This window comes from Schistocerca nitens, chromosome 9 (genome assembly GCF_023898315.1).
Source record: "Schistocerca nitens isolate TAMUIC-IGC-003100 chromosome 9, iqSchNite1.1, whole genome shotgun sequence".
Classification (NCBI taxonomy): domain Eukaryota; kingdom Metazoa; phylum Arthropoda; class Insecta; order Orthoptera; family Acrididae; genus Schistocerca; species Schistocerca nitens.
This window is the reverse complement of record NC_064622.1, coordinates 507,541,902-507,562,095: the sequence shown is the minus strand read 5'-3', so window position 1 is coordinate 507,562,095 and position 20,194 is coordinate 507,541,902. Positions and strand designations below refer to the sequence as shown.

Below are 20,194 nucleotides of genomic sequence, written 5' to 3'. Positions count from 1 at the left end.
AGTGTCGGAGTCTGTCTGGAGCCGTCCGATCGGTACAAGCATCGTCGCTCACCGACCCAGGACCTGAAGGTTGAATGGTTCTCAGCATTACGTTGTTGGTTCCGGCGTTGCTGTTGTGGAGGTTTTCCTTTGAGCAACAACGAGTGAAGTGTTAGAGATAGCCGCCATCAGGTAGAATTGATCAAATTAGTTTACCCATAGTCAAGTGCACCAGCGGAACTTTCTGCCTTATGGCCGTTAGTGTTCTGGTAACCTGCCCTGGCCGCTAACGTAGTTTTTAGGCAGTGCCTTTTCCTCACCTGTTGTTGCTGCCCAGCATGGTGTGTAGTTTTGGCAGCTCAGTTTTTTGGGGATAGTGGTAATGGGAATTTTTTGGGGCCTTGAATTCTGGTGTGCTCCATCGTGGCAAGCAAGCCGTTGGTCGGTCGGTCCGTGACTGTCCCTTGGTTGGGTTGGCACGAACTAAGTGTAGATTGACTCACCACCTGTCTCGCCTAAGTGGACGAGGGCAGGCCGACCCACTGGAGACTCCTGAGTGGCGTTCTCTTAATTATCCTTTTGGCAGTGTTAATGATGTTGTAATTTAACTGTATTTTATATTTTTAATTTGGCAAAGCTAGTTGTGAGCCTTCAGCCCTGGAAAAATGTTCTCTGAGTTTCCTTCAAGTCCAAACATTATCGCCTTCTGCTCTTGAAAGGTTATTGTAATTTCCTCTGAAAGTTTTAACAAGTTATTGTGGCCCTTCCGCCGTTGGTGTTGCAAAAGGAAAATTGTAAACTTAATGTATTGATTTATCGAGTGTTGCAGTATATATATATTCCCTTAATTTTTAGAATTTAACCTTGAGGCCTTAAGCCATCTTATTGCGTTTGTTTGCCGGCCAGAGTGGCCGTGCGGTTCTAGGCGCTACAGTCTGCAACCGAGCGACCGCTACGGTCGCACATTCGAATCCTCCTGCCTCGGGCATGGATGTGTGTGATGTCCTTAGGTTAGTTAGGTTTCATTACTTCTAAGTACTAGGCGACTGATGACCTCAGAAGTTAACTCGCATAGTGCTCAGAGCCATTTGAACCATTTGCGTTTGTTTATCTCTTTCTGTGCACATTGCGGGCCATCAGCCCTTTAGCATCTTAAAATATTGTGGCCTTCTGCCTTCAGTAATCGTCATAGTATATTTGGAATTTTGGAGATTTAATCCGCCGGCCTTCAGCCGCTCCGCATGCTCATCTCATATATGTATACGATTCATCTTCTCCGTAAATTTAACTGTGTGTCATGTCTTTTCAAAATTGGACTTATTCCAAAGCATCTGTTTGGAGGCCTTCAGCCGCGAAGCAAATTTAATTCTTTCAAAGGTGTTTTTCTGAACTAAATAATAATAATTTACAATTGTGAAATGGATCGGACAGCAACTCCCTTGGCCCTTTCCACAATCCTAATTACCTGTCAGCCCTGCGTGATTTAGCAGGCGTTTCAGAGGTGAAACTGGGATAAGACACAGAGTGGGGAACAAGGGAACAATATCGGCTGTTGCCTTCTGCCCGTTAGTTGCCATGAACGATCTAGCGAAACTTAAAAGTAAGCGGCCAGACCGAAATATGAACCCCGCTCTTCGCGGCGTGCCTCCACCCACCACTGTGCCACCTTGCCCGGTGCCAAAGACGCCATAATCCCCCGTAAACGGTTTTGAAACACGTACGCTATTGCCGGAATGTGTGTCGCAAAACTCGCTGAGCTACCCGTAACGCCAGGCTAATTCCTGAGTGCAACTTATGGAATGAGTAGGCGGGAAGATTACACAACTACATTTAAACTGTTGCGATCTCCCGTTATAAGCTCCACCAGCAGCCTCTCAGCCTCTTCTCCGTAATGTCCAACCCGACCCGCCTTACTCATACCAGCGAGGTAGGAGGCGCAGAGGACTCGTTTTGGGGAGGATCGCCGTTCAAATCCCTGTGCGTCCATTCATCTCTAGGTTTTTCCTAAATCAGTTAAGGCGAGAATGCTGCGATGGTTCTTCTGATAAACACACTACCTATTTCTCTCCTTCATTCTTCGTTAATACCGGCTAGCGTTCCGTCTCTAATTCCGTTCCTTCTTCATTTCTACTCATTCTCTATGTTATCGAAGCAGCACGTTTTGGTTTCACACATATGCAATCTCGTAAAGAGTGCCTTTATTTTTTCGACGATATGGTTTTTTTACCTTTTTACTAACAGTTTCTCTTTGCCTACCTGCTCAACTTTTAAGCCTACCCACGTTCTCAGATAAACAAGTGGTGTCAGCTCCCCTCTAGCACTTCATATGGTACAGGTTTCGGTAGTAACGGCGCAAGTTAATGCAATGGCGCGAATGTAAGCCCAATCCCTAATGTTTGAGGGATCAGCGGAAGGGGTTGGAGAAAGGCGGGAAGGAAGGGACAACATTTTTACCTTACCCATTTACAAAAGGAACTTGAGACTCCCTGCTAAGCCTGCAGGACAGGACAAGTAGTGCAGGTTCTGGAAAGGGGCCAAAATAAGCGGCTGTCAGTTACACTCGAACATACAACCTTTTGTTTCATCAAACATTACATGAGACAAGAATAAAAAAATAAATAAATAAAAACACAGCTTTAGTTTTGGAACTTAATTAGCAGCTGAATGCGCCGTACAGTGTAATGCCTTTAGGGCAAGACCACTTTAAGTTATTGGCTTTCAGCCGTTTTTTAAATTAAAGCTCAACCAAAATCAGAAATTTAATAGGCAAAGCCTTATCTTAAAACAGTTCCTTAATCAGGCTGAAGGCCCAAAGAACCTGATACTTTAAGAGCAAACAACTTAAATTCAAAATCGGCTGAAGGGCCAATACTTCAGACTCAATAACATTAATTTTTAATAAATGCCAAAGGCTTTACATAAAACAGTTCTTAAATTAGGCTGAAGGCCCAAACCATCTGACGCCTTAAGGGAAAAACAACGTTATTCTAAATATCGGCTAGAAGCCATACAAGTACAAAGAACAAGAACAAAGCAAGGGCGCTCAGAAGTTCCGAGGGTCGGCCTGGAATTCAAACACTAACGCCCGCTTAGGTGAGAGAAGCAGTGGGCCCAACCACTGTCGATCCGACAGTCAAGTATCCACCAACAAGATAACCTCTGCTTCACCCGACCAGCACACAACAGGGAGCTCAATGGAACAACGTAAAAGGTATTGGCACCCACAACCAATTGAGCTGTCAAACTACACACCGTACTGGACAGCCACAACACGATGAGGAAAATACACTGCCTGAATTTACGTCAACGGCCAGGGCAGGTAACCGGAATGTTAGGGGGGGTAGGACGTCAAATGGGCCGACTTGGAGCATGAGAGGCATCAGAGGACATTTTAATTTCCAGTGTCTATACTTTTACCAATAAATTCATAAAACTTTGTCAGCATCACCAGGAAGGATTCAGGATTCACACTCATTGCAGTGGAAGTTCGAAAACATAACGAAGTAATTTTTTTACATGTGAAATTTCATCATTTTTTCACTTACTAATGGCTGCATTTGTTGCTATAGGTACACTTTTCTTCATAAGGTCGAGAGATTCTTCGATGAATTTTGCACAGCATACATACAATACTTACAGGTGTATGAAACTCTAGAATTTATGAAAAAACGAATGATCTGTTGTATTTTAAACTTCATGTTTGGAAAAAACACAAATTTTGTAGTTAATTACCTCAATTTTTACCACAGTTTTTAATAGTTTTGGAAAATTGTAGAGTTTCATACGCCTTTAAGTATGATTTGTATGCTGTGCAAAATTCGTCGAACCATCTCTCTTACTTATGAAGAAAAGTGTACCTATAGCAACAAGTGTTTCCATGAGTAAGTGAAAAAAATGATGAAATTTTACATGTAAAAAAAATTACTTCGTTATGTTTTCAAACTTCCACTGCTATGAGTGTGAATTCTGAATCCTTCCTGGTCATGCTGAAAAAGTTTTATGAATTTATTTGTAAAAGTATAGACAGTGGAAATTAAAATGTCGTGTGGTGCCTCTCCTGCTTTAAGTCGGCCCGTTTGACGTCCTGCCCCCCTTAACGGCCACAAGGCAGAAGATTCCGCTGGTGCACTTCAGTTCAAATAACCAAGTACAGTTAAACTCCAGTGGACGGTGGCTACAATTTGCCAACTTGAAAACACACGTTGTTGCTCTCTCCCAACAGCCGACAACGAACTCCACACGACACAGTGTGAACAGTCGTGACTTGCAGTCAAAATTCAACTTTCATGTCCAGGATCGGTGTGCCACGAACCTCGTAGCAATGGGAACAGCACCACACACTCCGACGCCGCATAGAGGCCGCCAGCAGGCCCGGCCAAACCACGCGCCGCGGAGATTTCCTCGCTGCTCCACGCCAACCGACCAACTGCTGAGGCCCGGAAACGGTGAAAGGACGAAGTATACGTGTGCCGGTGAGACGACCAACCAACGGTCGGCCCGCTCCAATCTCCCACCGTCGCACAGTTCGTGTATGTCGCCCGCCGTCAGCGAGCACTGGCTGTCGGCGCCTCACCGGCGCTCCGTCCCCGACTTCACTGCTGCTGCGTCCCGACTGCACTGCTGGTCCGCCTCCAACTGACTGCCAGACACACGACAACTCGGAAATACTGTCGGTCGCTCCAGAGATGGTACGACACCGCAATTACCGATGCGCGCTGCTGCTGCCGCTCACGGGCAAGAAAGGCAGGGAGTTAGTGACGCCAGTAAATGGAAACGAGGCAGCAGTACCGTAATAGAAGACGACCAACAATAAATGGGATAAACTCGAGCCTTGCACGTCTCAGAACTGGCAACATGGTTACTCCTAGTCGCACTTCTCCTATGCTGTGACTAGCTGAGCAGCGCCCACGTCTCACGGATGTGTGTTTATTCCAGTCTGCTGCAAGTCCGTCTGCTGCTCCCTCTATTCATCTCCTCTCTCTCTCTCTCTCTCTCTCTCTCTCTCTCTCTCTCTCTCTCTCTGTCCATCTCCTGCCCCTCCTACTGTTCTCCTTCACCCTCGCTTTCGGGCCATCTCCTCCCCCCCCCCCCCTCCTCCTCTCTCCACGTTTCTTACCACTATTGTATTTATTTCCAGACTGTAAGTAATATTTCTACCAAATTTGAAATCTTTGCAGAGCTTTAGGATGACCTTTCTATCCGTGGCATTGCCGCAATACGCACGTCATGTGGATTCCACATATATTTAACATAGTTCACACGCATCTATACACAGGTCAGCTGTATGTCCAGCGAATTTCGCCCTTCAGTTTTGTTTTCAAGCGGCGCCGTGTTTATGACCACGTATCTCCTGAACTATCTGCTGTACAATGATGTAATTTTGTAGATGCATCCAGTGTTACATGTGGCAACTGTCTGCGAAACGTGTTACTAGTATATTAGCAATGAAGTAATAAATTTAAACGCCTTCCATGTAGTCTTTCGAACATCTTAGTATTTATGATGTCATGTCTCCTGAATTAAGTGCCGTACAATGATATAACATTTCTGGTACATTCAGTGACATGTGCAAACAGTGTGTGCAAAATGAGTAAGGAATAGATTTGGCAGTAAATAAGTGATAAATTAAAACGTTGAGCTTCATGCGGCATTTTACTGCATGAACACCGAAAATGTAGTAAGTTATAAATATTCATATCTTTTTGGCGATCGTGAGCGGGCAAAAATTTGCCAAAGGTTTGAAATTATGTGTAAAGTGTGATACAAGTCTCTTAGTGCTCTCATTCTGAAATACTGCATGACTGAAGTATGGGTATCCACTCGTATCCACTCGCCGTGGGCTGCATTGCTCTTTCACAAAATGATTCAAATGGTTCTGAGGACTACGGCACTTAACTGCTGAGGTCATCAGTCCCCTAGAACTTAGAACCACTTAAACCTAACTAACCTAAGGACATGACACACATCCATGCCCGAGGCAGGATTGGAACCTGCGACCGTAGCGGTCGCGCGTTTCCAGACTGCGGCGCCTGGAACCGCTCGGCCACCTCGGCCGGCCACTGCTCTTTCCTCCGCACACTTTTGACCGGGGGGGGGGGGGGGTTAGTTGTTGTGTTAGTTTCACTACGAGAATTTTTTTCGTATCTGTCACTATTTTCGTCACTCTTGTCTCAAAGTAGATTCTCCTCACTTAGTCCTTGTCACTGGAGAGTCAGTATGATACAATCTGGCATTGCTGCGCGCCGTAAAGAGCGAATCTACTTACACATAACGCTGAATGATGGTTTTTTAACCTTCCTGTACATATCGGGTGCATGTTGCCGTTCCAAAAGCCAATCTCAGTAGTGTTTTTTGGGACAATGTTTGGATGGATTGCTTACGACGTTAAGCAATGAAATTTTGAAGTCAGACCTGCACTTATAACGTAGGTCTTTGCTGTAGCATAATAACCGCTACCACGGGCAATGAAAACCACTCCGCCTACAGGCCACAAGTGGCCCATCGGGACCATCCGACCGCCGTGTCATCCTCTGAGGAGCATGCTGATAGGAGGGGCGTGTGGTCAGCACACCGCTCTCTCGGTCGTTATGATGGGATGGTAATCTTGACCGGAGCCGCTACTATTCGGTTGAGTAGCTTCTCAATTGGCATCGCGAGGTTGAGTGCACCCCGAAAAATGGCAACAGCGCATGGCGGCCTGGATGGTCACCCATCCAAGTGCCGACCTCGCCCGACAGCGCTTAACTTCGGTGATCTCACGGGAACCGGTGTATCCACTGCGGCAAGGCCGTTGCCTCCACGGACAATGAAAGGTGATCTTATTTAACGCACGACCGGTTTCGAGCTTGTGCCCATCTTCAGATGGTTTACATTGGTTTCCATACTCAGTGGTAGAGACCAGTGTCTAAAACAACAACAAATAATATTATGTAGACTAAGAAGACTCAAATGAAACATCTGGAAGCGGCTAAACGATATGTGTGGTAAAATATTATAGTACTTACATGTCGCTGGTATGTCCGTACCGTTTTCAAAATGTGTTAAATGGAATGTGAAAATAAGTAGTTCTAAGTTCTAGGGGACTGATGACCACAGATGGTAAGTCCCATAGTGCTCAGAGCCATTTTTTTTGGAATGTGAAAACAGTATGGTTGCACCAGCTATATGTAAGTGCCATAATATTTTACAACACAGTCTACATGATATTATGTTTTTGACGTAAATAGATATCTCTAGCACTGAGTATGAAAACATGTATCTCAGTGTGAAGAACCTGAAGATGGGCACAAACCCGAAACCGATGGTCTGTTGAATAAGATAACGTTTCGTTGTGAGCGGTAGTGGTTATTATGCTACGCCCTACAGGGAACAGTCACGGAGGCCAACTCCATCCATTGTGTATGAAATATATACAGGGTGTTACAAAAAGGTACGGCCAAACTTTCAGAAAACATTCCTCACACACAAAGAAAGAAAATATGTTATGTGGACATGTGTCTGGAAACGCTTACTTTCCATGTTAGAGCCCATTTTATTACTTCTCTTCAAATCACATTAATCGTGTAATGGAAACACACAGCAACAGAACGTACCAGCGTGACTTCAAACACTTTGTTACAGGAAATGTTCAAAATGTCCTCCGTTAGCGAGGATACATGCATCCACCCTCCGTCGCATGGAATCCCTGATGCGCTGATGCAGCCCTGGAGAATGGCGTATTGTATCACAGCCGTCCACAATACGAGCACGAAGAGTCTCTACATTTGGTACCGGGGTTGCATAGACAAGAGCTTTCAAATGCCCCCATAAATGGAAGTCAAGAGAGTTGAGGGCAGGAGAGCGTGGAGGCCACGGAATTGGTGCGCCTCTACCGATCCATCGGTCACCGAATCTGTTGTTGAGAAGCGTACGAACATTTCGACTGAAATGTGCAGCAGCTCCATCGTGCATGAACCACATGTTGTGTCGTACTTGTAAAGGCACATGTTCTAGCAGCACAGGTAGAGTATCCCGTATGAAATCATGGCGGTGAACCGAGGAAGTATAGTAGATACTGACGAAATTAAAATGAGCTCTAACATGGAAATTAAGCGTTTCCGGACACATATCCACATAACATCTTTTCTTTATTTGTGTGTGAGGAATGTTTCCTGAAAGTTTGGCCGTACCTTTTTGTAACACCCTGTATAACTAGGTTTGTGCGCAGTGCAACTTAGGGACGGCCGTTAGAGTTGAAGCTTTTGCGATGCGAAAATATACCGTTATTTGCAGGGTCGCAAAGACGAGCCGCATCCAGTTTTTTCGCGTATGAATTTGGGAGGGAAGTGCGGCTTTTTTTCGGCCGAGTACGGTGCTTCGGCACCTTACGGATTCTTTTCAGGTGGTTATAAAAATGGAAAAAAGGATGCCAATTTACGTTCATAATCGACAGACTTTTTGACGACGCTTTGTGCAAGTACTGGCCTTAATGTCCGTCACATTGAGTTGCCGAGACATGAGCGCTACTTGTCGAATGTGTGCAGAGAAATGAAGGCACGGGGAAGGGAGTAGCCGTCCTCTGCGTTTGCCGTAGATGGGAATGCCGGCGGGTGTTCCGCGCCATCGCGGCGCGGCTACCAGGGGGGCTGCCCTGCGAGACAGCCGGCTGCTGCGGCCGTAAAACAAGTCCTCTGCCCCAGTGTTTACTGCGCTCCGCGGCCGCGGACATACCGCCTGCCCCCGCTCCCTCTCTGTCTCCCAGGCAGTAAACGCGGCGCGTGCGGGCCACGTCATCTGCTGGCGAACTGCCTCTGCCAGGGAAGAAATCCCTTCTCCAGGGAACGAGGCGCTCCGGCCACGGAACTTGCAGCAGGGTGGCAGAGTCTTTCGGCCTGTCGCAGCCGCACCCTGTACGTACCTTACGGAGTTTCCGCAGGCCAGCCGGCGCACACTGGCCGCACCGGGGGCGAGGGCAGTCTCCGCCGCGACTGCGTTTCTCTAGTCAGACTCTGCTTCGGAGCTCTGGAGCTCTCTACCTTTTTGTAGGTGACGAGGCCTTTCCGTTATAACAAAACTTAATGCGGCCCTACTCTAAATGCATACTGCCAATGACAAAAGTAAAAAAAGTTTAAACTACAGATTTTCTCGTGATAGTCAAACTATAGTGCCTGCATTTCGTATGTTCCAGATTTCGCGTGTTTCAGCGGCCTTTACAGTGCAAACTGGAGGCTGTAGACAGGATTGGCACGTGTCATAGGGATCGTGAGGGCAAGAGTAGCATCCACACAGGCAGTCCAACCACTACTCTTTTCGCCCTCCATAAATGAATAGAATGGGAAGAAACCCTAGTGACTGGTAAAGTGGGACGTACTGTCTTTCATGCAGTTCACGGTGGTTTGAGTCTCAGGACTGAAGACCACAACAACAACAACAACAGATACAAATATATTTCGTGACAGCTACATGCGTACCGCAACAATTGCTTGAGGGCAGCCGGCCGTAGTGGCCCAGCGGTTCTAGGCGCTACAGTCTGCAACCGAGCGACCGCTACGGTCGCAGGTTCGAATCCTGCCTTGGGCATGGATGTGTGTGAAGTCCTTAGGCTAGTTAGGTTTAAGTGGTTCTAAGTTAATACTAAAAGTTAATACTAAGTTAATACTAAAAGGTATCAGATAGATTATATAATGGTAAGACAGAGATTTAGGAACCAGGTTTTAAATTGTAGGACATTTCCAGGGGCAGATGTGGACTCTGACCACAAACTATTGGTTATGAACTGTAGATTAAAACTGAAGAAATTGCAAAAAGGTGTGAATTTAAGGAGATGAGACTAGGATAAACTGACAAAACCAGAGCTTGTACAGAATTTCAGGGACAGTATAACGGAACAATTGACAGGAATGGGGGAAAGAAATATAGTAGAACACGAACGGGTAGCTCTGAGGGATGAAGTAGTGAAGGCAGCAGAGGATCAAATAGGTAAAAAGACGAGGGCTACTAGAAATCCTTGGGTAACAGAAGAAATATTGAATTTAATTGACGAAAGGAGAAAATATAAAAATGCAGTAAATGAAGCATGCAAAAAGGAATACAAACGTTTCAAAAATGAGATCGACAGGAAGTGCAAAACTGTTAATCAGGGATGGCTAGAGGACAAATGTAAGGATGTAGAGGCTTATCTCACTAGGGGTAACATAGATACAGCCTACAGGAAAATTAAAGAGACCTTTGGAGTAAAGAGAGCCACTTGTATGAATATCAAGAGCTCAGATGGAAACCCAGTTCTAAGCAAAGAGGGGAAAGCAGAAAGGTGGAAGGAGTATATAGAGGGTCTATACAAGGGCGATGTAGTTGAGGACAATATTATGGAAATGGAAGAGGATGTAGATGAAGATGAAATGGGAGATACGATACTGCGTGAAGAGTTTGACAGAGCACTGAAAGACCTGAGTAGAAACAAGGCCCCGGGAGTAGACAACATTCCATTAGAACTACTGACGGCCTTGGGAGAGCCAGTCCTGACAAAACTCTACCATCTAATAAGATGTATGAGACAGGCGAAATACCTTCAGACTTAAAGAAGAATATAATAATTCCAATCCCAAAGAAAGCAGGTGTTGACAGATGTGAAAATTACCGAACTATCAGTTTAATAAGTCACAGCTGCAAAATACTAACGCGAATTCTTTACAGACGAATGGAAAAACTGGTAGAAGCCGACCTCGGGGAAGATCAGTTTGGATTCCGTAGAAATGTTGGAACACGTGAGGCAATACTGACCTTACGACTTATCTTAGAAGCTAGAGTAAGGAAAGGCAAACCTACGTTTCTAGCATTTGTAGACTTAGAGAAAGCTTTTGACAATGCTGACTGGAATACTCTCTTTCAAATTCTGAAGGTGGTAGGGGTAAAATACAGGGAGCGAAAGGCTATTTACAATTTGTACAGAAACCAGATGGCAGTTAAAAGAGTCAAGGGGCATGAAAGGGAAGCAGTGGTTGGGAAGGGAGTGAGACAGGGTTGTAGCCTCTCCCCGATGTTATTCAATCTGTATATTGAGCAAGCAATAAAGGAAACAAAAGAAAAATTCGGAGGAGGTATTGAAAACCATGGAGAAGAAATAAAAACTTTGAGGTTCGCCGATGACATTGTAATTCTGTCAGAGACAGCAAAGGACTTGGAAGAGCAATTGAAAGGACAGTGTCTTGAAAGGAGAATATAAGATGAACATCAACAAAAGCAGAACGAGGATAATGGAATGTAGTCAAATTAAGTCGGGTGATGCTGAGGGAATTAGATTAGGAAATGAGACACTTAAAGTAGTAAAGGAGTTTTGCTGTTTGGGGAGCAAAATAACTGATGATGGTCGAAGTAGAGAGGATATAAAATGTAGACTGGCAATGGCAAGGAAAGCGTTTCTGAAGAAGAGAAATTTGTTAACATCGAGTATAGATTTAAGTGTCAGGAAGTCGTTTCTGAAAGTATTTGTATGGAGTGTAGCCATGTATGAAATTGGGCAATAAATAGTTTGGACAAGAAGAGAATAGAAGCTTTCGAAATGTGGTGCTACAGAAGAATGTTGAAGATTAGGTGGGTAGATCACGTAACTAATGAGGCGGTATTGAATAGGATTGGGGAGAAGAGAAGTTTGTGGCACAACTTGACTAGAAGAAGGGATCGGTTGGTAGGACATGTCCTGAGGCACCAAGGGATCACAAATTTAGCATTGGAGGGCAGCCTGGGGGGCAAAAATCGTAGAGATGAATACACTAAGCAGATTCAGAAGGATGTAAGTTGCAGTAGGTACTGGGAGATGAAGGAGCTTGCACAAGATAGATTAGCATGGAGAGCTGCATCAAACCAGTCTCAGGACTGAAGAGCACAACAACAACAACAACAACAAGTTCTAGTCGACTGATGACCTCATTAATTAAGTCCCATAGTGGTCAGAGCCATTTGAACCATTTTAACTTGAGGATAGAAAAAAAAATCAAATGAGAGTACTAACAAAGGAAACGACGCACCCCACCGCACCGCCCCCCCTCCTACTGATTTAGTAGTAAAAGGGTCCAGTGGACAGCCCGCCAAAAACAAATGGTTCAAATGGCTCTGAGCACTATGGGACTTAACATCTGAGATCATAAGTTCCCTAGAACGGAGAACTGCTTAAACCTAACTAACCTAAGGATATCACACACATCCATGCCCGAGGCAGGATTCGAACCTGCGACCGTAGCGGTCGCGCGGTTCCAGGCTGTAGCGCCTAGAGACGCTCGGCCACCCCGACTGGCTGAATCAGTCAATCAAATAATAGTAATACTTATGACTGCTGTAATGTAATTCCTTTGCCACCGGCTTCCAGTTTCATCCTACATTGTATTACTGAAAAGATCTGTATTTGCTTCAATATTGTCGTAGATCTGGAAGTTTAGCATATTAATCAATGGTTAAATAGTCCCCTCTTTGTGTGCTGTCATTTACCGATATCTTGTTTCGATATCTCAAATCATTTATGAATTATGAGGGATGTATGGATATTGCGTTCTAGCTTTAGCACTGGTGACAACGTTCAGCTTTAGAGTCGATCCTTCCAAGTCTAAAGAAGAATTCAACATGTTAGCTACAATTCATACACGGCAACATATGGTATAAGATGCACGAAACGTTAATTGATACTTACTTACTTACTCACTGGTCATACCGGACTCGAGAGTCCATTACCGCAGCAACGTATTTTCGCCGTCTGTCCCTGTCTTGGGCTATTTCCTTCCATTCACCATTAAGACCTAGGCTCCTCAAATCGGCCTTCACATTGTCCTCCCATCTACGTCTCGGTCTCCCCACAGGACGTTTTCCCTCTAGGTGCCCTACCAGTACTCTGCGCGCTGCCCTTCCCTCATCCATTCGAGCTACGTGACCCGTCCATCGCAGCCTACGTGATTTAATAATACTGATTATGTCAGGGCTTGAATAGAGTCCGTGAACCTCTTCGTTATGCAGTTTTCGCCACTCTCCGCTAATGTTATCCCTTTTTGCTCCGAAAATTTTCCTCAAAATTTTGTTTTCGAATACTCGGAACGGCTTTTCATTTTGCACAGTGAGAGAGCAAGTCTCACACCCATACAGCGTAACTGGTAGAATAATAGTTTTGTATATTCTAATCCTTAAATTCCTAGGCAATATCTGTGAAGCAAGTAATCTATTCAGTGAGAAGTAGCACGCATTTCCCGCCCGTAATCTGTTCTTCAGTTCGGATTCCATCTCATTTCTCGAAGTGATGTCCATGCCTAGATACTTAAATGTGTTCACTTTTTCAAACTGCATGTCTCCAACTCTTAACATTTCCTGATCTACTGCTGTTGGCATTCTAGTAGTAACCAGGTATTTAGTTTTGTCTTCACTTATCCTTAGACCTACATCTTCACTAGCCTTGATTAACGCATTCGCATTTGCTGTTACAGATTCTTTCCTGTCGCTAATGATGTTTAGATCATCTGCATACCCTAATATCTTAATGTTCCCATTTAACTCCACACCCTCTTAATTATCTGCTGCCATTCGTACAATATATTCTAGGACTAAATTAAAAAGTAGCGGAGACAGGGCATATCCCTGCGTAAGTCCGTTCTTTATTACAAATTCTTCTGACTCCAATTTCCCCACGCGTACTCTACCTTTTGTGTTTTTCAAACTCGCTTCTATAAGTCTAACATACGTCTTTGGTATTCCAAGTTCCAAAAGAATTCTGTACAATTTTGATTGTAATACTGAATCATATGCTTTAGTAAAATCTATGAAAAGATTATGAAATGGTTTATTGTATTCCCATTTCTTTTCCAATATTTGACGCAGGGTGAATATTTGGTCTATAGTTGATCTGTTCCTCCGAAAACCGGCTTGGTAATCCCCCACAGTTTCATCTGCATATGGTGTAACCCTGCTTAGCAGAATATTCGAGAAAATTTGGAACATACTGGTAATAGCGATATGCCTCTATAATTACTACAATCCATTTTGTCACCTTTCTTAAAAATTGGGATCAGAATCGACTCCTGCCACTCTTGAGGTATCATCTCTTAGTTCCATACTTTAGTTATCACTTTGTGAACTGCTTCCACCAATTTCTGTCCCCCATTTTTAAGTAATTCTGCAGTTATGCAATCTGATCCTGGTGCTTTATGGTTCTTCAATTTGTTGATTGCATCTCTTACTTCCTTTAACGTTGGCTCAGGTATCTGGGGTTCTGCTGTATGTATTTCGTACGCCTGCTCATTTCCTGCTTCCTGGTGTACATTTAATAGATGCTCAAAATACGCCCTACACTGGGGTCTGTCAGTATTCCCCCAGCATCCCCTCGAAGTGCATTTGTCCTAGCCTTGAAGCCCTTCCTATACCCATTTATGTCTAGGTAAAGTTCCCTAATGTTTTTTGTTTTACTGTTTGTTTCCATTTTTGTAATTTGATTATTCAAATAATCCCACTTCTTTGCCCGTAGCCTACGACCAACTCCCCTTCTCAAGTTCAATAACTCCTCTCGTTTCCTTTCTCCCATTCTATCCCAATCTAATCGCGCTTTTCTCCTTTCCTCTACCAATTTCATGCATTCCTCATCAAACCACGGTTTCCTCCTGTTCTTCTTAATTGTACCTATTGTGACCTTCGCTGCCTCTTTGATATTATTCCTCACAGTGATCCACTGTTTATTTACATCCTCGTCTTGATCTTCGTGTGTCCTGAGAGCATCAAACCTGTTTGAAATTTCTATCATGTACCTTCTTCTAAAGTTTTCATCATTTAGCTTGTCAGTGTCGAACCTAACAAGTTCTGAATTGTGACACCATGAAGTTGCTGTAGATAGCCGTTGGTGAAATTTGGCAACTACAAGAAAATGATCAGAATCGCAGTCTGCTCCCCTGAAAGTCCTAACGTTTTCTATACCAGTGTGCCATCTCCGAACTACAAGAACATGATCAATATGGTTTCGGGTGTGTCCATCCTGAGAGACCCAAGGTGCTTATGAATGTCCTTCCTTTTGAAATACGTGCTCTCAACAATCATGTCTTTTGAAACAGCAAAATTAACCACCCTTGTGCCATTATCATTCGAAATGTTATGCAAACTTTCTTTCCCAATTGCAGGCCGGAATGCTTCCTGCTTCCCTATCTTCGCATTAAAATCACCTATGATTAATTTTCTATCCGACGAGGAGAACTACTCCCACAGTTCATCTAGTCCTTCATAAAAGCCGTCTTTAACAACCTCTTCAGTGTCCTCAGTTGGTGCGTGTACATTAATTACTACTGGTCTATTCCACCCGCCGGACTACACTATAACTGATAGTCACTCACTAATGAACCTTATATCTCTGATTGCGTGAAGCACTTTTCTCTGTACTGCGAAACCTGTGAGCATCCGCACCTCCATAGAAAAATGCATAGTTACCCCTCTTTATGCTACCCTCCCCCTGCCACCGAGTTTCTTGAATAGCTGTAATGTCTACATCGTATCTGTCTAATTCGTCTAATAATGTCTGGAATGTTCCTGGGCCTGTTCAAACTTTTAACGTTCCATGTTCCCAACCTGAAAGTTCCTTTCGGCCTGAATCTCTTCGAAGTAGGTTCCGCCCGGAGATCCGAACGGTAACCTAGTTTACCTCCAGAATATTTTACTTCAAAGGGACCCATGCCCATTAATGTTGCTGATTCTTGATGAATATATTTGACAGTAAGAGAAGAAGAAACAGGGATGGTTCATCACGCCATCGCCTGCTCCCCACCGGCTGTCCGCGACTGCTTTTTTTTTGTATTCGCAGCTACCTCTCATATCTGAAGGCCGTATCCCCTATCCGCAACCTGGGGACGCGCTGTGCCGTGGTGGTAGGGGCCCACGAGGCAGAACGCTTTAAGAATTTCTTGTAGTAGTTTACCTCTTTCCAAATATCACAATGGGTATGACCATTAACGAAACTTAAGGCAGTTCATCTTGAAGCTATTAGACGTGCGAGAATCGTTTGAGAAAGACTGCCGATCGGCCTGCTTGGGCACTTTGCCGTTCACGCAGTCAAGCTCGCCTGCTGACTAAAGCCGTCGGCACACGGACCGTGCACCCGAACGTTGAGCGTGCCGAGTTTCTGACGTCATAGCGTGGAATAGCACGTTCAGGAGTCTTGCCGAACGTGCAGGGCAATATCTAGCAGGTCAGATATTCTGAGCGGTGACCAATGAGATGGCGCAACGCCACCTACGTCACATGCACGCCATCTCCCTTTAGCACAGAGTTGTGAGGCATATTGGCATTCGTTTCAAACCTATATGTATATATGCCGTTTCTGAGCACCAGCAAATTGAGAATCACTCGATAACCCGTTGTTAACTGTGTGATTTGTTGCAAAAAAATAATGAGAAACATGTTATTCGTAGCAAAAGCATCATTGTACCTTGCGTGTTATGAGAGTATGCTATTTGAAGGCAACGACACACTGAGGATCCACCAAAAACACAATTTTCTTGGTACAATTTGTTATAATTAAATTTCAATTAGTAACATAGCCACGATTAAAGCTTTTAGCAACTGGCAGTATACTAAGTATGACTATGCGAGGTTTGTTGTCAGCTTAGCTCAGTGAGTAGCGTTACCGACTTCTACCGAAATTCATGAAATACCGATGGTTCGCGTCTAGCCACATCTATTTCCCCCACCCCCCTCTAACATTTGCGTAATACGTTCTGACGCATTATTAGTTTAATATAAGCATATGCTGTAGTAATTGAGCCGGCCGGGGTGGCCGAGCGGTTCTAGGCGCTACAGTCGAGAACCGCGCGATCGCTATGGTCGCAGATTCGAATCCTGCGTCGGACATGGATGTGTGTGATGTCCTTAGGTTAGTTAGCTTTAAGTAGTTCTAAGTTCTAGGGGACTGATGACCTCAGCAGTTAAGTCGCTCAGAGCCATTTGAACCACTTTTATAGTAATTGATGTTATGTAAATAAAAGTTCACCTTTTTATGAGGAGTGAGTTTGTTAGATTGGCTTAATCTACAGGACAGCTTGCCCTACATAACGATATTTTGCTCGTTTTTCTTTTACGTTTCGTAATTCACTTGCTGCAAAAATTCTGCTACTGGGTAGGAACAGTGATCAAGTAAGAATGACCTTAGGGTTTTACTAAAATGTGGGAATGGTGAAATAATACTTATCTTATGTGGAGAACTATTGGAAATTTGTATCGCACTGTTTGTAATAGAACTTTTATAAGCCTGTATCCTTACTTATTGGTAGTTTCCTTATCGTCTTAAAACATGGGCATGGGTATTGAAGTTTTTATTTGTGTATATTACATATAGAATAACGTGACTAGCCTATGGGCAATGGAGGAAATGTGCGTCTAGATAGAGTTAATGTGGGAATTTTACGCGCACCCGCATAGTAAACAGTGTGATTTACGAGCTAGAAACATCCCGCAACTGACGCTGGGGTGCGTTGTGATCGCTTATACCACGCTGGGGCCCACGTACCGTGTGCACAAGTCGCATCGTTCCTGAGCGTTCAGCAGCACGTTGAACTGAGCTGAGCACGCTCAACGCTGACGTTCGATAGCACGGTCCGTGTGCCGACGGCTTAACGCGCCGAATCGGCGTGTCTCGAGGGGACGGCGCAAGAGGGCGCGGTGTGCGGACATTTGCAACGATTTTACCTGCTCCGAAGGGTTGGGTCCCTCGTCTCCCCCTCCTCCTCCTCATCGCGCAGTAAAGGTACTTACTGAGCCTTTCCGCTGGTTTACTTAACATAGGACCAGAATCTCTTCGGATTTTCTGCCACATTTCTAGAGAGTTTCATTGTGGAAACTATTAAATGCATCTCGCATTGAAATCCGCACCAAATTTCGAACCTCAGTAAAACTTCGCCAATCTAGGAGATTTTGCGTGTGTCTAAATTATACGGGCCTTTTTCGGTGCTCCTGCAGCAGCTTTCTGTCGTGTTTTGTGTACCGTGGGGGATCAGTTCCGTCTCTTATTAATCTATTTGGTATGAATCTCTCGAGTGCTGTTGATACTATTTCTTTGAACTCGCCGCGCGCGATTAGCCGAGCGGTCTCAGGCGCTTCAGTCATGGTCTGTGCGGCTGGTCCCTGCGGAGGTTTGAGTCCTCTCTCGGGCATGGGTGTGTGTGTTTGTGTTTAGAATAATTTAGGTTAAGTAGCGTGTAAGGTTAGAGACTGATGACCTTAGCAGTTAAGCCCCATAAGATTTCACACACACATTTTCTTTCAACTTAAGTCACATATGGTCTTTACTTACATAGTTTGGATTGATTGGAGACTGTCCTTAGAAAGCTGTCAACCGAATTTTTAGCTGCTTTTATAAATAGATATATTTCGCGTTTAGTTTTGGTGAATTTCTTTGTTACGGAATTGAGCCTCGCTCGACTACGTGTTCACTAATCCCTGTATCCGTCGTGATGCTCAGGATTATTTGTGGCTAAGAGGTCAAGTGTGTTTTCGTGACCATTTACAATTTGAATGGCCTCGTGAACTAATTGTTCAAAATAATTTTTAAAAAAGCATTTAGACCAATTACGGAAGCAATAGGGTCTGAAAATGTATTTTTGTCAACATACGGAAGGTAGACTGAAGACACTGCCAACTATAATCGTATGAGTAGCGTACATATTTGTGATGAGACTCCAGTTTTCTTTGAACTGTTCAGCAACTGTTTCGTCTGAGACCGGGGGTCGGTAAAAGGAGCCAGTTATTAATTTATTCCGGTTGTCGAACATAATCTCTGCCCATACTAAGTCACAGGAACTATCTGTTTCAATGTCGCTTGTGAGCTGAAACACACATTACATTATTTTTCCTTAAGTTGTGCTTCTTGTTTCTGTTGTAGTGCAGATCATTACAATTACGGCTTTTCCCTCCAAAACCTAGGATGCTTTCTCTGTGACCCTGTAAATAAATACCAGAGCTAAACAATGTAGAACAACAACGAACGTTACAAGCATAGCATTCTGTATTACTTCGTTTCCTTATTTCTAAAGTTTTAAAATTGTACGTCGAATTTAGATGAATGTCAATCATACATGTTCTTATCTCTATTTAGTGAACGTATTTGCAGTCATGTTTTGAACATTGTCCGGTTACACGTTATTAAGTAATGTTTCGCCGCAAGTGATATCGGATTTTAGAGAGTAAATTAATATGGAGTATGTCGTTCTTCTTTTCAAACATTCACATTCCCATTTCTTCTTTCCTTGTTGTCTTTTGGGCATGCAGTTGTAGTAATTAAAGTAGGCACAAATGAAGTGATCAAAAACAAATGATTAGCGTACATTCGCATTGTCTTTACATCGTTCCTTTCTTGTTGCTCCCATGCCGATGGACTATTTCTATCGCAATCAGTAAGCGTGAAAGGAAGCTACGCTACAGACAGCGGGATCTATACTTGGCAGAACTAATTACATACTGACATAATCGTCGGTATTGCTTTCGTTTCCCAAAAGTTATAAATATTTCGATTTCGGAAAAGTAGCTCTGTATTTCGCCAAGATGTCGAAGAAGAAGGTCCCTTACGTACTGGTTGTATCGAGCAAGATGTGGAGACGGCGGTTTGAAAGCGGACAGAAGAAGCAAGAGGAAGGGCGTCCCTTACCTGAGGGATCGTTACTCAAGCTACCTGGCGAAGGCGCAATGTGGCAAATGTCCGGCGTGGCAAATGTCCGGCATTCGAGGGCGGAATGAGGGCGCAGGTAGAGGAATAATGAGGGAGAGACCCGCACAACAGGAGAGAGGGCTGCCCCAGCTAATGTCCTGCCCCGAGCCTCTGCTGCGTGCAGCGTGCGGCGGGCCCAGCTCCTCCCACGCCGTGTCTCTTCTGTCCTGATCGGCGTAGGGAGAGCACAGGCTGTGATGACTCGCACTGTCGGTGAGCCAGAGGCCAGTGGAACAAACAGGCGCGCAACGAAGGCAGAGTCCACAGCGTAGCGAAAGTCCTAAACGTGCGCGTGCGCAAACAGTGCAGGGAGCGATCACTCTACTATCAACAGTGCGAGTCAAACGCTACAGGGTATGAAAGTTCAAATGAATCAGTTATATGCCTCGGTCACTATTTTTAATATCGTCACACGACATGTTTTGAGGAAAAAAAAAATGGTTCAAATGGCTCTGAGCACTATGGGACTCAACATCTGTGGTCATAAGTCCCCTAGAACTTAAACCTAACGACATCACACACATCCATGCC

The 20,194-nt window shown here is 44.4% G+C and overlaps 1 long non-coding RNA gene and 1 pseudogene across 1 annotated transcript in view; one reads left to right on the top strand and one right to left on the bottom strand.

Annotated features, from left to right (window-relative positions):
• LOC126203868 (uncharacterized) overlaps positions 1–20,194 on the top strand; it is a 564,020-nt gene that overhangs the window by 22,071 nt on the left and 521,755 nt on the right. The gene's annotated exons all lie outside the window — the stretch shown is intronic.
• Positions 6,657–6,774, bottom strand: LOC126204484 (5S ribosomal RNA; annotated as a pseudogene).